Raw genomic sequence first — 17,503 nt, 5'->3', positions numbered from 1 at the left:
GGTCCCTGGGGAGAGACTGGGGCAGGGTCTTAGTGGAAGGCTAGTGGGGAGATTATTCTTGTCCGAGGTGCTGAAAGTTTGCAGCACTGCACAGAGTCTCATCCCTGCTCCCTCACCCCTGGCCAGTGGTTGGCCTGGCCTGCCACCCTCCGCACCAACAGGAGCTCACCCACCTTGACGGGGGCCTTCCCACTGAGCCCCAGTGAGACTGGGTCCTAGGATGGTACCCCAGGTTCTCACTGCAGCTCCCCCATCCTCAGCATGGTTGGTAAATCTCCAGTGCCCTCAACTTCTTCAACCCTGCAGGGTTGAATCTTCAACCAGATTCTAGACTCTGGTTCCATCGTGGAGAAGGCAGAACCGGATGAGGGATTTCTGTGGTTGGGAACAATCACCCGAGGGAAAGACATGGGCCTTACCTGTGGGCAGGAACTCAGGCCTAGCTGCCTTGAAGATTCCATTGCCAAGGAGCCTGAGGGTCTGCCTCTTTGCTGTGTGGGAAGGAACAGATCCTGGGCCATGGAGGTGTAGGCTTGCCTCAGTGGACCTTGGGCAAGTCACATCATTTTCCTTATTACCACTGAGGAAAGGGAGCTGGACTAGGTGAATGTTTTCCACATTGTGTCCTGGGGAGCCCTAGGGCTTGGGGGAGGTGCCAGGTCAAGGTGGGCAGAGCTATGGATTTCCCTCTCCCCAGATTAAAAAAAGAAACAACCCAATGCTTCCCTTATCTGTTTTAATTTTCTTTGGGAAAAGGATTTTACTACTCAAAATAAAAATGAAATAAAGAAATGAAAAGGAACCAAGACCAAAACCAAACACCTCCAAAAATGATGTATCTAGGTGACCCTGGAGTCCCCCTGGCCCTAATACTCTGAGGTCAGTGGAATCTTGGACCCTCTCTCTCTTTCTCTTTCCTTCTCTCCCACTGTGAGTTCTGTGCAATTTCACCGGAAGCTGCCCCCAAGCAGCATTTGGGTCTCAGCTGGGTGCCTACCACTTGGCTCAGAACCACATTTTCACCCACCTGCATCTTTATGTGATCTCTTGCCCCCATCAGCTCTGAAATATTCTCTTTAGAACCACTGTCACTCAGAAAGGGGGACAGGCTCTGTGGGCAGATATGGGTTCTTTGCCTGGATTTTAAAAGGGGCCTCATGAAGGCACACATAGCTCTGTGGATGCTCTACTTGGCAGGCAAAGTGAATTTCAGTCCCCCCTGTCCCTTGGTCTGGCACAAAAACTGCACAACAGTACTCAGGTGCCCCAAGAAAAGCTATGCTGGGCCTGTTGGAGCCCGTGTTTGTTTCCTTCTAGCTAGTAGAAGGCTGTCCTGCATTCCAATTCTAGCCAATCATACTTTCCATTAGAAACCTGTCAGCAAAACTTGCAGCCTCCGTCCAAGTGTGGTAACTGAATCTCCGTAGGATGGGAGTCAGTGTACTTTGCCAGGTATGGTGAAGCATTTTGATCTGGTTTAGGTTTGGGTTATTCTTCAGCTTCTGAGATAGGAGATCTCATCTGCATCATTTCCCCTGGGAGAGACACCCCAGGTGCTGGGAAGAAAGAAGGGCCCTTTGGAGGTGGTGGGTGGAGCCAAGTGGGCCCCAGACGGAGGGAGGTAGAGTAGCACTTGGCTTGGCTGCAGGTGGGGCGTCCTGGGGCTGGCAGTGCCTTTGAGAATGATGAGCAACTCCAGCAGCAGTGGCCCCTACCCTTCCATAATGTACTTGTTGGCTTCCCCAGAGTCCTGGAGTTAGGGGCAGAGGTGCCCCCATCCGTTCTGTAGCAGGGACCCACTGAGGCCCCAGGAGGAGGAGTGGGGTTGTAGCAGAGCTGGGCCGGGACCTCAGTCTTGCTCAGTGGTCCCTCCACCACCCGTGCGGGTCCCTCTGAACCCAGGCCTGGAGGCCTCTTCTTGTACCTGGACAAGTACAGCTAACATCATGTAGTCCATATGTTAGACAAGAAGGACAGAAAAGCTTGAGGGGACAGCAGTGAATGTGTTAGGAGAGGGAAGGGGGCTTGAAGAAGGACATGGGGGTGGGGGCTCCCCCAGAGGGCATTTGAGGGAAACGCAGTAGTGGCTTTTCACTGTGGTGGCACTTGGGGAACTCCTACCTTCTGCCTTTCCTTGGGCAGGGAGCCCAGCCAAGTTCATGGAGGATTCCATCCATGGTCAGTGGGGTAAAATTGTACACTAGCAGGAGCCAATCAGGATGATGACACCCCCCACGCCAGATGCTGCAGGCATTTGGGGCCTGGAGAGGATTGGGCTGAGCCGAGGCCCAGAGGTCCTTCAGGCCTCTCCAGCCACCAGAAGAGAAGAAGGTCACCCCTGCAGCTTGCCCTGGCCCTGGGTCCCCAGCCCCTGTCGCGCCATTCCCATCTCTGCTCCTGGGTTGCAGGGGTGAGGCCTGGGGAGGCAGGAAGGAGCACCTCCACAGCAGCCCCTTCCTCCTGCCCACGGGAATGCTCTAATGGGAACTGTAATTTCCTTCTGATTCAGTGGAAAATAAGCAATATCTGCTTGGAGCATGTTCTGCATCCAAGTTGGTGTGTGAGATGGGGTCTCGGCATGACAACAGAGGCGTGGCAAATATGACTTCACTTATGAAAGCTCTTCTGTCCCTGACCCTACCTTTTTTTTTTTTTTTTATCCTTAAAGACTGTACAAACCTACTAGTGGCACTCCTGTCCTCTTCTTCCTCTTTGGGGGAACTTCTCCCTTCCATTCCCAGCCGACTTCTCCCCACACCCACAGCCAGGGGGCCTCTTTTGGGGTCTTATCTGAGCTTGTCTCCCTGAGTCACTCTGAGGGTCGTTGCAAGCATGGTCCCTCTTCGCCTTTAGAACGCAGGCTCCAGGGGCGGGAACTGGCCTCTCTCTGCCCATCCCCTTGAACAGCATGGGGTGCGGGTGGGAGACGGTGACAGCTGGCCAGCTTGACATCATGGAATGTGTCCGGGAGCCATTCTAGGATTACCGGCTTCCTGTCCCTCTATCCTGCCCCTGGGGAGAGGCTGACATTGTCCTTACTCTTGTACAAACCACCCCATGGAGGCCGTCTCCCCTGTGCGAGGCCCTCCCTGCTCCCCTGTCTCTACAGCCTTCCTCCCCCGGGCACAACAGCTGGAGCCCCACCTCGAGGCCCTGCCTGAATCAGGACCTCTGCAACACAGTGCAGTTAAGCCAGACATCTCAGCCCATTCTCATGCCTGGGATCAGCCACCCGGCTAAGACCTTGTCCTCAGCCTAGGGGCCAGCTGTGATCATGGGGTGATCGCCTATCTTTCATCTTTGAGTCTCTCTTGTTCTTGCACCGCTCTCCACCCCACCCTGCCACTGCACAGAGGGCCTCCACCTTGGGTTCTGGAGCCCTGTTCCTGAAGACAGATTTTTCTGGTTCCCTGCCTAGAGTCTTGAAGAGCTCCTCCTTGCATACCGGGCTTCTGAGCACAACCCCACCCATGTGGCCCTCCAGCTTGCCTTAGACCCTCGGGCCTCCACAGGCTTCCCCCAAACCCTTGGCTTGTGGTCTTGGGATTGCCAGGATAAGCCTGCTTGAGGATGGGTGATCTCCTCACACCTGTCTAACCACATCTAGAGCCTCCCAGGCTGCCCGGAGCCCAACCCATGGGAAGCAACGAGCTCATATTCAGCTCAGGCTCAGACACAACACGTTCAACAATCAGAATTTTGGCCAACAAGCATTTATCAGCTACTTAACAGGCTCCTGGCCCTGAGCTAGGCAATGGCAGGCAGCAGAGTCAGCAGGCACTGTCCCTACCCTCACGGCCACACTGGCTGGTTGTCAGTCTCTGGGCACGCTGGGCTCACTCCTGCCCCCAAACTGAAAAATGAGGTCCCCCAGCCACCTCCCTCAGCAGCCCACTCTACCCCATCCCACCACATCTGTAGTCTGAGCCCAGCTCAGTGTCACAAGCCCTGCCAGGCTGGGCGGTGAGGTTTTAGCCTTCTTAGCATCTCTCAGTCATTAAGCCTATGAAACAGAAGGAAAATATGCTATCTGTGAATCCCATAGAAGGACCCAGTCTATCATTTTCAGAGAATGACAGCACTCAAGGAGGCCCGGGACCCTTTTTGATCCTAACCATAGGTCATTTATCATAGCAGAAGTGAAAAGGGTCTTTCCCAAATACTAGGCTCCAGCTAGCATCTCAGCCTCAGGGGCAGCCAGAGCAAACTGGCCAGAAGAAACTCCCTGGATGCTACGTCACTTGACCCAGGCCCTGCTGTCCTCCCTTCAAAGGGAAGCATCTGTCACTGGACAATTCTGCCACACGCCATGAGGACTGGAGCCGAAGACTGAGGCAAACCCCAGTGGGGCCGCTTACTAACTGTGGGGCAAGTCACTCTACATCTATGAGACGCAGAAAGAGATGACCTGGAGGAAATGAGATTAATATAAAGCATGTTTGGAATGTGTAAAGCGCAATCGCAATTCCAGTTACAATTGCTATTTTAATAATATTTCTGCCCTGCATGCCAACTCCGTTATTGAGAAGCATGCCTGGGTGCCAGTGCCTGTGGGCCTCTGAAGGTCCTGGGGGCGGCAGGCTCTGCTGTCAGAGCCAAGGTCAGCAGCTGGTGCGGCCCCAGGACTGCAGGCTGGTCACTGTAGGTGACACACATGTAGGGTTTCTGCCAAAAGCCCTGGGCAGAGCGGCATTAGCTCTTAAAGGCCTCACAAGTGGTTTGTGGAGATCTCCCAGACCTCCAGCAGGAAGTGACTGACTGACACCAACAGCACGTGTCCTTCCATTAGAATGAAAAGATCCTCAATCAGCGAGATGCCATAGCCCCACCTGGGGCACTCTGGTCAGGACCCCCACTTCTGGCTCTCTCCACCTGCATTTCCAGACACAAGGACTTCCCGGTGACCCTGAGACCGATCCTAGAGTCTATGTCTAGTGCATGATTCATATCCCACGGAGAAGAGCAGTAGCAATCCAAAATGTTCGCTTTACTCTGGAATCCGACACATGTTGCTATTCCCAGGAGACTTTTCCTCTAGTGGTATTTGGTTGTGATTAATAATGTATTGAGTTTGTGTATTCAGAGCACCTATTCTCTTTGAGGGCCCGGGTTAGTGGCTCGGGAGCATGCTCTGGGCCTGGCAAGAGGGATGAGCGGGGACCAGGCTGGGAGCCTCATCTGGATTGCAGTAACCACGGAAATGCTTAGATGAGAGCTGTCTGGCTCCACTTAATAGGAAATAACCAGCCACCTCCCCAGTGTCACAAATTGTCATTAATGTGGCCGAGGCACATGCCACTGTGGCATTGTGAGTCAGAAGGCATTAGAAGAACAGAAAAATAGGGATCCTTCTCTGTGCCCAGGGCAAGGATTGAGCCTCCCAAGAGAACATCAGTGCAGGGAGGAAGGAGCAAAACCCAGAGATGCTGAAATGCTTTGCTGCACACACCGCCACATGTCACCACGAAACATGAAATCTATTTGAGGACAAGAGAGGGTACCCTTGCCACTTGTTGTCTGGAGACTGGGCATGGCTTTCGGATCAAGCACGGGATGCTACTTCATCTTCAGCACAAGGACTGTGGTTGCATCCCAGTTGGAACCAGGAGAGCTAAGCAAGTAGTTTTTCCTAACTTCCCCCCTTCTGTAGAGATTTCTTGAGTCCCTCCCGTGTAGCAGACATGATGCTAGGCACTGGGAACACAGGAGTGAGCAAAACAGATGCATTTGCCCTCCTGGAATGTACAGGAAACGGGAAGAGCAGAGCCTAGACAAGAATGATAATATGATGGAAGAGGAAAGGCAGAGGCTGAGGGAGTAAGAGCCTCTCTGGGGGCACCTGGGTGGTGCAACTGGTTAAGCCTCCTCCTCTTGATTTTGGCTCAGGTCATGGTCATGATCTCAGGGTCATAGGATCGAGTCCCACAGGGGCTCTGCACTCATGGGAGTCTGCTTGTCTCTTTCTCCCCTCTGCCCCTCCCCTGTTGCACTCTCTCTCTGAAATAAAGAAATCTTTTTTTTTTTTTAATTTTTTAAGACAGCCTCTCTGAAGATACGACTTTAAGCAGGAGCTCACAAAAGCAGAAGCAGAGGGGCAAGGCAAGGGAGGGAGAAGTGGGGAAACATCTATGCCCAGGCCCAGCCCAAAGGTGGCCAGAGGGAGTGACACATTTGGAAAAGAGGAGAAGAGAAGAGTGAAGGCCAGGGCCAGGGGAGAGCAGTGAGAAGATACAGCCAGGGCCCACGGTCAGGAGCCTCGGGAGCCACCATGTCAGGGAACTATTTGCCTTGGGCACTGAGAAGCCACTGAAGTTTTAATCAGGAAAGTGACAAGACAAGATTTGCACCCCACGCATGCTTACAATTTAATGAGCTCAAGTTGGCAGTCCTTTCCCCTGGAATCTGGTAATAGACTTAACCCACTGCCTGCTTCAGAAAACCACAGACGACCACAGACAAGGTCAATGTAAATTGGGCAGAGCCTCTAGGAGCCACGAGTGGAGGGTGTAGATTGAGGCTTCTCTGGGATGCTGCTATGGAAAATGGCTTGAATACAAATTGCTTCATTGTAGGGTTGCCTTGTTCACCAATCAGGGATCCACAAAGGGGCAATTTGTGCAACTCTGAGATTATTTGCATTATCCTTTCTGGTGTCATGTCATACTGTTCTCCGCACAAGGATGGCTTCCCCTCGGCTCAGAGGATGTAATGTCTGGGAGGCAAAAGGTAGGGTTTGTACGAGGCTGGCTCTGCGTCTTGGGATGGTTCTGCTGTCTCCAAACCCCTAGGCAGCTGTTTCCAGGGGCGCATAATGCTCAGCATCGCTTTCAACTCACAGACGGATTCTTGAATCATCTTTCTGAGGCTTCGTGGGTCATAATGGGTTTCTGATATTATGACAATTGCTTCCTGGCCACGGTCGGTTAGCTCAGTTGGATACAGCATTGTGCCTGAAGCCAAAGATGGAGGCTTCGCAGATTCACCACTCAAATTTCATGGTCATGGACGATGCCTTGAACTCCAGCCAGCCTTGGAGACAAGCAGACCTGGGGCGGAAGGCTGACTCTTGCAGCCAGTGGCCCTGAGACCTGCCCTGGGTTGCTGGGAGTCTTTGTTCCTGTGTGAATTCTTCCTCTGTTAAATGCGGACGAGACTAACACCTTTCTCCAGGCGCTGCGCACGCAGCACGCAGCACACGTGGCAGCAGCTTATAAGCGCTGCTCCCTGTTTTTCGGAACCGAGGGCCCCAGATGAGAACGTGCGGGTGACTCTGGGTGTAGAGCCTCTGCCCGCAGGAGATGGGAATGCTTGTTTTGGGGGGCCAAAGAGAAAAGGCACACTATCCTGTTGCTTGGAAACAATTCTGCAAGTGGTATTTGCAGAGGTCTGGATTAGGGACACCCGGGGAGGTCAGAGCAGGGCCAGGGCTTGGGGAAGCTGAGATCATTAAACGTGACTCAGGCCCCAGGCCGCCAGCTGCATGGGGCAGTGTTGGACCGGGAGCTCATAGCTGGCCATAGTGGCCTAACAGGACCTGCGGTCACCCGGGAGCAGAGGAGCACGGGCTACGCTGGAGTGTGGACTCTGGAGCTAGGACCCCAGTTCTCCCTCTCCTGGCTGCATAACCTCAGGAAAGGCAGCTAGCCTCTCCCTGCCTCAGTTTCCCTGACCTGTAACCTGGCGGTACTGTTCTCAGAGGAAGATGGGAAGGATGGAATGAGAACCGTGCTGAGGACACAGTCAACAGGTGTATGTCCGTTGTCATTGCTGATTACAGGCTAAGGCTCCGACTTCTGCTGGGCTCTGAGCGCCTGCAGGACTCAGACACGTTGGCCTCTGTGAGCCTCCCCACTCGGCTCCCTGTGTCCTGGGCCGCTCTCTGTGCCCACACTTAGGATGCTCTATTAGCAGTATCTGGTTTTGTGTTCACTGCCCCCCTCCCCAGCCCCAAGACTGCAGTCTCCTGGAGGGAAGGTTCTACAGCTCACTTATGTGTGTGCTTCAGTGTTGAGTAGAGTCCCGTGGCCCATCAGAGACATGGGGTAAATATTTGCCGAGGGGGCAGATGATGACTCTCTTGCCCGTTGCCAGTTTCACCTGTTGCTCCTGCTCTTGGGACCTCCGGTGTGGCCCCCTCTAGGCCTAGGGGTTCTCGTCTATGAAACGAAGGTGCTCCCTGGGCATGATCCCCAGGCGCCCCCTTCCCCTGCCTGCACGGCCGGCTGGAAGAATCTGACTCTCCCATTCTGCAGTTCCACGGCCCTTATTTTGTGACCCTGGGCTCAGAGCTGTCCAAGGAGATCTGGTGCCTGAGTTTTCAGTGAAAGGAGGAAGGCTGCTGGGCTTTTTGTGGGGGCAGGGTCAGGGTGAGAAATACGGCTCCAGAGGGAAAATGAAGGTCCCTCCCCACTGCAGAAACACCCCCCGGAGGCTTTGCCAGTGAGCAGCCAAAGGAAACGGGAGGGGGGCATGGATACAGGTCTTCTCTGGGCCCTTGACTGCACTTTATTAGTCTGTGACTCTCCTGAGATGGGACTATCTCTTGGAAAATCATTTTAATAACCAAGAGGAAATGGAATTAGGGGTCCTGGCTGCCTGCTGGCCAGGGCTGGCTGACTCTCATCCAGCCGGGGACTTCATTTGGCTCTGCTAATATTGCCTATTGATGATCTCTGATTAGATTCCCTTTCATGTGTCACTCCCCAGAGTGTCCCCAAACAAGGAGACCTGTGGAGAGGTGGGCTTCTGAGGAAGATGAGGGAATGGGTGGGAGGAGGAGGGCTGCACAGGTGTTCAGGATCCGGGGTGGAGGGGGTGCTGGGATTGATAAGCAGCAGATGGAAGCGGAGGGTGAACAATATGGTCACATCTAAGCGCAGTGACTCTGGCCCCAGACTTAAGAATTCAGGGGCTGGGGGCGCCTGGGTGGCTCAGTCATTAAGCGTCTGCCTTCGGCTCAGGTCATGATCCTAGGGTCCTGGGATCGAGCCCCACATTGGGCTCCCTGCTCGGCGGGAAGCCCGCTTCTCCCTCTCCCACTCCCCATGCTTGTGTTCCCTCTTTCGCTGTGTCTCTCTCTGTCAAATAAATAAATAAATAAAATCTTTAAAAAAAAAAAAAAGGAATTCGGGGGCTGGACAAGTCCTAGCTCTGTTGCTCACAGCCATGCTCTGGAGGAGGTCCTCATGCTCATAAGTCTCCAGTTCCACAGACAGAAGTTGATCTACGGAGGGTGTCGTGGAAGAAACTTGTAAACTCTAAAGTGCTATATAGTCCTGGGTTTTCTCTTAACCCCTGCCCTGTCCACAAACCACATCTAGCTTTGACTATTTATGTGCATGGAGGAAATTCGGACCTGGAGAATTCAAAGTAGTGGATGATACAAAATCTAATTTTATTTGGCTTGAGGTTTGCAGTGTATAATCCCTAAGCCCCCACCTCCTGAGAAACCATGTTTCCTAAGGCTCACTGGATTTAATTGGAAAAAAAATCAGTGGCCGAGATTTAGTGACTTAAGGTATGGAATTGGTGTAGCCCGGCTGGGTCCAAGTGCACAGAGGGGCTCCTTGGCTACGTGCAGGATAGAAATCAAATGCAAGCCAGCAGGAAATGAGAGCAGAGTTTATTGAAGATACAGAGAGAGCGCAGATACAGAGCATGTGGGAGACTCGGAAAAGAAAAGGAGAGTCTCGTCTTTGCTTGGGGCCTGGGGTTTTATTGAGGATTGTGGTCTGGTATAAGTGTCCTCTTAGGCATCCTGGAACTGGTTCGAACAAGGATAAGGGTCCAGGTGTCCTCTATAAGTCACTTATTCCTTGAAGTCAGGAGGTCTTGGTACCAAGATGTCCAGCACTTGTGGCCTGGAATATGCACATGATGGCTTCATGAGGTCATTCTCGCCCAGTCCTTCCTTAGATGTTATATCCTGTGCTGGATGACTTCCAAAGAAATCATTAACTCCTTGTCCTTTACAAGGAGGACACACATTATTTGCACTAAAGAGACGTGTAAAGTAGGGGTGCAAGTCCCAGCAAGAATAGAAGCAGGACAAGGAGCAAAAGTCAGATTTTGATGGAGCTCTTCAGCTTCCCTATCCCAGAAGGAGGAAGGAATGGCCAGCCTGGGCTGTGGGAAGGCAGAGAGGGAAGCCAAGGGATAAAATGTGGCCTGGTTCATGGGCAAACACGGGTCATGTTGAAAGTTGAGGTTGGTTGGTTATGAGGTTCTTTCTCCCTTCTCGCCACACGCTGGTCCTCTCAGCACAGGATCCTGGGACCAGCGCCAGAAAGCCTCCCCTGTCTTCCTGCCCTGAGTGACAGATTTGACCCTGTCACTTCCCTGTTTAAAACCCTCCGCGGGTTCCTCATCACTGACAAGATGGCATTTAAACTCCTCTGGTCCAGGCAGGCTCTCAAGGTTTGGCCTCATCTGCTTACATCCCCAGATTCATTCTCCATCCCCAACCCCAGAATCCTCATCCCACATCTGCCCACAAGCCTGGCAGCCAGCCCGGCTGGATCCCCAAACCGCCTGCCCTCTCCCACTTCTCTTCCTGTCATTGCTGCTCCCCACTGCTCCCCTTCTGTCTTTGTCTGAGGGCACAAAAGGCAGCTTCCCCCCACTCCAAACCCAGGGACAACTTAGTCTCTCACTAACTTCCCACATCGCAGGGCATCCTGCCCTGTCCCTCTCATTTCCCATCTCTCTGCTAGTTAAGTTCCACTGACTTTGGGCTCCTTGATTTTTTTCTCCGTTTTTATGGTCCAAGGGCATAGTATATTGCTTGGCACGGTGGCATATATTCAAACTCTCATGGAAAGTATTTCAAGCCATCAGTGGTGGGACTACTGGGGAGGGAGTCGGGGATGAAACTGGAATGGGTAGAGCGTGCAGTTTCCTCAGTGTGCGTGGTACGTGTGTGTTTGGTGAATGTATGCATGTGAGTATGAGAGTGTGCGTGGTGTGTTGGAATGTGTGTGAGTGTGTAATATGTGTGGTACATGTGTGAGTGTGTACTATCTGAGTATGTGATGTGGCGTGTGTGTGTGCATGGTGTGTAAGTATATGGTGTGTGGATATCTGAGTGTGTGGTGTGTGTATGGTGTGTAAGTATATGGTGTGTGTGTGATATCTGAGTGTGTGGTGTGTGTATGGTGTGTAAGTATATGGTGTGTGTGTGATATCTGAGCGTGTGGTGTGTGTATGGTGTGTAAGTATTTGGTGTGTGTGTGATATCTGAGCGTGTGGTGTGTGTATGGTGTGTAAGTATTTGGTGTGTGTGTGATATCTGAGCGTATGGTGTGTGTATGGTGTGTAAGTATATGGTGTGTGTGATATCTGAGCGTGTGGTGTGTGTATGGTGTGTAAGTATATGGTGTGTGGATATCTGAGCGTGTGGTGTGTGTATGGTGTGTAAGTATATGGTGTGTGGATATCTGAGCGTGTGGTGTGTGTATGGTGTGTAAGTATATGGTGTGTGGATATCTGAGCGTGTGGTGTGTGTATGGTGTGTAAGTATATGGTGTGTGGATATCTGAGCGTGTGGTGTGTGTATGGTGTGTAAGTATATGGTGTGTGGATATCTGAGCGTGTGGTGTGTGTATGGTGTGTAAGTATTTGGTGTATGTGTGTGTGAGTTGTGTCTGAGTGTGCGGCATGTGTGGTGTGTATGTGGTGTGTGTGCATGTATGAGTGTCTGAGTGTGTGGTATGTGTGTATGGTTCTGTGTGTGTGTGTGCGTGAGTGCTCTCTCCGCAGACTCCTGATGAATTTGGTGTAGCCCCTGAGCCCCAACTGTCCCTCGTGAGCGTAGAGCATCAGCACGTGGCTGCTTTCAAAGGCCTGGTAACTGAGAGGGTGTGTAATGCTACGGAGGCCTCAGAACCCTGTTAGGCCATCGGCCTCACTGATGGCCAGTTACATGGCCATCAGCAAGTCCTTGAAATTCTCTTCAAGAATCCAACTGGAGGGAACAGCATGGGCAAAGACAGAGGTACAAAGAGCAGATCCAAGGTCAAGAAAATGTTCACACACAAGCAGAAGATTTTTCTCTTTCCATTATTCCATTCCATTATTTTTATTGCTAATAATGGAAATATTAAACAAAATTTTAAAGCTCTTTTAACTTTACTTACATCAGAAATTCTGGCGTGTGTGTGTGGGGGGGGCGAGGATCGGCATTATTTTTTTTAAAATGATAGAACAAGAAGAAGTAGAATAAATAAAAATAAATAAGCTAGTAAAGATAAAGAAAAACCACTCTGGTGATGCCAGGGGGCATCCAAGGTTGAGGACCACCACCTGGAACCACCACGTCTGCCTGAGCTGCGGGCAGAGCAGTCGAGCTTTTTCCAGGTGAGACAGCTCTCCTGGCCTCCCCACTGCAGCCCCAGAGCTGGCCACTGCCCCAGAGGCAGAGGACATGCTGGGGGGCCCATTTATCAAGTCTCAAAGAGATGGCACTCAGGGCTTAAAGGGAATATGACTTAAATTATAGCTGGAGAAAATTGGGCTAGGTCAACCGAAGTGGGCCAAGGCCCCAAAGAGGGTCCCCAGTGAATATCTGGGGACAGACCTGCTGTGACCAGAGCCTGAGAAACTCTCACAGGAGGATTGCTGGGAGCTGTGGGGCTCTGGGGTAGCAAATGGCGTTCCCAGAAAACTGAACACACAGGCTTGGGAAGGCTGGCTGTGGACTGCCGGGGCAGTGGGCCAGGAGCCCGCGTGGCCGCTCACTGACCTCTGAACGCAGCAGGTCACCCTTCCTGCCGGGCCACAGCCTCCTTGTCTGGGACAGGAGGGAGGTTGGTGAGCCCGCCCTGGGTTCCATTGCAGCTGCCTGGGAGCGAGGGTGTTGGCATTCACTGCTGGGTGGCCTTATTTGTGTCCCGCAGAGTTGAGGAGGCAACCTAGACCCTGGGGCTCCCAGCCACTGCTCAGGCTGAAGACTGTGCGCCAGCTAGAGAAGGGGAGGGATGGGTTGGGGGGTGGGGAGATGGGCCTCGTGAATGAAACCTGCCTTGGGAGGGGGCAGGAGAGAGTGGGAGGAAGGGAAGAGGGTGGGGTGGGCACAGAGGGAGGAAAATGCAGCCTCATCTGCTTGTTTGTGTTTCTTGGATTTAAGATGCTGACTTCTAGCATGTTTTTAACCCATCAGACGTGAAAGGCTGATTTGAGTAGACCCGCAGAGTGAAGCTGGTAATTTCACTTGCCGCAGCAGAGAGCGAAGAGGCAGCACCTCTCCCCAGGCCAGGCCAGCTGCGGAGGCGTGGGGAGACCTTCAGGCCAGGTGCCTTCTACTCCCGGACAGTGGGAGCAGCCTGGAGGAGGGGCTGGTGGAAAGATAAAAAGATACAGAAGACGGGAAAGGGAGGGAAAAGTGGGGCAGAAGTGGGGCAGGGTAGAAAGTGGAGAAGGGTGAGTGGTAAGACTCAGAAATGGACTGGCTCAACATTCTCCTGGTCCAGGGATAGTTCCCAGTCAACTCATCCAGACTCCCTGGCACGCCTTACACTGTATACTTTGATGTCAGTCTCAGTTCAAAACAATCCCAGACTCTCAGGGTTGGTGGGGTAGAGGTAGAGGCAATCCTGGGAGCAGAGTGTTCAACATCTGCTTGAATACCTCTAGTATCAGGGAGCTCAGTATCTGGTGAGACAGCCTGTTCCATTGCTGGGCAGTGATTACGGGGACAAACTTCCTTAGGATAGGTTGCAATCCCCATGCTCTGTGCTGGCTGGCCCTAATCCGGCCTGTTGAGTCCCTCAGAACAATGTAATGCCCAAGTCAGAGTCAGCCCTTCATCAAGAACACATTATTCGGGTCCTCTCTACTCCAGTCCTCCTATGCTAGTTCCTAGTGTCCTTACCATAAACGATTACAGCATAAATCTTGCTAAACCAAAGTATTTCTGGATGCTAATGAGTGTGTTTCCCACTGTAGGCAATGCAACAAAATTTCAGGAATAACAAAAGACTTTTGCCATTCATTTTTTTGTGTCATTCAACACACTCTTATTGAGTCCACACTCTGGGACCAGGTTAGCCCCTCCTGTGGACATAGAGGATATGGAAGTCCTGTCTCCAGGAGCTTGTCTACAAGGAATAGAGCCAAATTCCTAAAGAGAAGGGTGTGCAGAGGCAGAAGTGCTAGGAGAATCCAGGGTGGGGTGGGGCTGGTTGAAGCCCTTAAGGGAAGGGGAGCCGGGGGATTGTGGTCATGGTATTTTTATGGAATTCTACTGTATACTTGTGGGTTTCTAGGTATTTCTTCCCCTTGAGTACACTGAAGCATTGAGGGCATTAAGTAAGCCTGTCTTCCTTTCTGCTCCCTTATCTCTGATAAAACCTAAGAGAAATGTCTTAGACCCTCAGTTGTTGGGCATTGAAGAGAATCAATCCTATATTCATTCATGGAACATAATTGTTTGTGAGTGTTTTCTGAAAAAAAGGTATTATGGTAAGATATACAAAATGTAAAGTTTGCAATTTTAACCATTTACAAACGCACAATTCAGTGACATTGAGTACAGTCACAATATTGTGTGCAACCATCACTCCCCTCCAACTCCAGAGCTTTTCACCATCCCAAAATGAAAGAGTCTGTAAACCATATATGTAAAGGTGGTTTGATTAGGAGTGCACTATCTGAAGTCCTGACTGGGCAACAAAACTACACATCCACACCTAGCATCTATTATGTAAATAGAAAAATGAATGAGACCAGAACCCTGCCAGTGAGAACCTTGTAGTCTGTGATGCTGGGCTCCTGTCCCATTTCAAGGCAGAGTGGAAAGATACAAAGCATTCTTAGACAGAAGTCTGTAGCTTGAAGGAATGCAAGTTTTCCTTATTCTACTAGCCCAGAGAAATAGGACATGCTCTTACTTAAGGCCCCAGCTTCTCCTGGTTACCAAGAAGTGTGGGACTTTCTTTCTTCCTTATTTTGTTTTGGTCTTTTGCACAGGGAGACAGATGATGTAATAACTAACATTTGTCTAGAGGCTTTCAGTTGTCTAAACCCTTTCCCCAGAGTTCTTGTTTGACCTTCACACTAGCAGACAGTAGGACAGAGAACACTATTTTACAGATTTGGAAGCTAGGCTCAGAGCACCAAGAAGTTCCAGCTTTTGCCTGAAGCCACACAACTTGTGTGCAGGTTCTTATTCTGAACAGATCGTTAGAGGTTAGAGAAAACATCTGGGAGAGGCACAGTCTGGGTAGAGGTGGTCGGTTCCATACCAGGAAGGAAGAGAACCAGGTAAAGAAGCATCTTTTATGCACAGAGGCATGGAGCCCAAGTCAGATTGAGTTGTTGAGCCACCCGAGGGTAATGGATTGCTACTAGCAACAGCTGGGGAGGCTGCAGGGTGATGAGATGGAATGCTTTGATGGGCATCACACTGTCTGAAATGCAATTGAATCACAGCAGCTGGAATGTTCTCAGCACTCTGTTTTAAGAGCCAGAAGCAGCAGCTCATTTTGAACCAGTGAGGCAACCCCATGGGTCTACCAGACCACAGGGACCCAGTCATCTAGCCTCTGGGAACTGGGGCTCCAATGGAGTGGCTCACCAAGTGCTGGGCCTGTTCTTGAGAAATGATGCTCTGTTCTCAACTGTTCCTACAAGGCAAACATTGTTTGCCAGACACTGTGCCAAGCATGAGGCAGAGATGAATGCTCAGGAGTTCAGTCCAGTGCATTTCACTCATTACAGCCCTGTGGGCACTGTGTACAAATAAGCACAATATAATATCATTACAGAATGGCCTTGGGGAGCCTATGGACTGGATGTTAAATCATACCCTGACACTCTGTCCTTGACCTGGTGCTACACATGCTCAATGAATTCTACTTCCATGGTCATCTTACTCAGCTGCATGATGAGGCTCCTTGAGCTCTACCTGTTTCAATTCCAAGTTAAAAAAATCCCATTCCTTCTGTCCATGTTCTTTGGGCATTTTTGCTTAGTAGTGCAGAGTTTTTATGGGTAGTATTTACTTTTATAGGTCAGATGGATCCAGTCATAATTCATTATGATGGCACATGCCTCACTGGCCCTAAGAGTCCTCATTTGCTGGGCGGGGAGTCTCCTGGTGCTATGTTAAGAGCTTGCAAGTACCACTTCTGAATCAGAGCCAAAGTGCTGATGAAATTCCAGCCCTGACAGAGGGGTCCATTCTTGGACTTGACTCCGTCCTGCCCCAAGATGATAAATGAACACAACCTCACCAAATGCTTCTCAGTTTGTACATTGATTTCAGGTTCTCATCCAAGCACCATATGGTTTCCCAACCCCCATAATTTCCAGGAAGGTTCTTCGAAGTAGGGCACTTCACTGAAACTGGCTCCACTGAATTGTGTGAAAGTTGGAGTTATGATGTTCTTTGTTACTGTTACTGCTGATAATTAACATATTTATTAATAAGGATATTAATGGAGTTAGGAAGTGGGGGAGGTTTAGAAAGACCCTACATCATGTCAACCATCACCATCTCTACCCCTCTCACCCTGACACACACACACCCAGATAAGAAGGGAAGAAATAAGTGATAAAGTAAAATCCTATAGACTTTGACTGAACTTGGTTGGGAATTGTGTAGCCAATTTCCTTCCCCCCAAATAACAAGAGGAGCGGTGACAGTGCTCCTAAGCCCAGTCAGCAAGAGGTTACTTAAATCTTTGTTTCTGTATGTTTGTGTACTGTGATTTCATTATTTTGAAGTAATTAGACACTTCTGATCTGTAGTATTCCCCTACCTATCCCTTCTGAGTGAAATTTTGTGGAATGTCTGGCTTCTTGGCAGGAAAGGGAACACTGCCTGAGGATTTCTGGCCTTCTTTCACTTCCTCAAGGAGGTGGACATATCCTTGGGCAGCTCATCTCCAGCAGGATATCCAGAAGCTCAAGGTGGAGGGGATGGTTCTCAGACCTGAAAGATTTCTGAGTTTCATATCCCTCCTCCAATCCAAAAGACAGGAAAGGCTTTAGGGAGGAGGTTAGAGGTGGGGCTAAGGCATAAGACAAGTCCTGGAAATGTGTGAAGTGTGAGGAAGGAAGCAAAGACTGGCAAGCAGAACTTGATTTGTGCACAGTACAGATGGCTAGCAATGTGAGGTCTTTGAAACTTTAAACCAGCTATTTTAAATATGTTCAAAGACCTAAAGGAAGCCATGTCTAATGAACTAAAGGAAAGTCTGAGAACAATGTCCCACCAAATAGAGAGAATCAATAAAGATATAAAAATTATAAAAGGGACCAAACAGAAATTCTGGAATTGAAAAGTACAAGAATGGAAATGAAAATTTCACTAGAAGTTCCCAATACCATATTTGAGCAGGCAGAATAAAGAATCAGTGAACTTGAAGATGGGGCTGTTGAGATTATCCAGTCTGGGGAACACAAAAAATAATGGAGAAAAATGAACAAAACCTCAGAAACCTGTGGGCACCATCAAGCATGCCAACATGTACATCACAGGAGTTCTAGAAGGAAAGGAGAGGGA

This window comes from Mirounga angustirostris, unplaced genomic scaffold (genome assembly GCF_029215605.1).
Source record: "Mirounga angustirostris isolate CCGP_5_RB_7025 unplaced genomic scaffold, mMirAng1.0.hap1 SCAF_5, whole genome shotgun sequence".
Taxonomy (NCBI): Eukaryota; Metazoa; Chordata; class Mammalia; order Carnivora; family Phocidae; genus Mirounga; species Mirounga angustirostris.
This window is presented reverse-complemented; position numbering follows the sequence as displayed.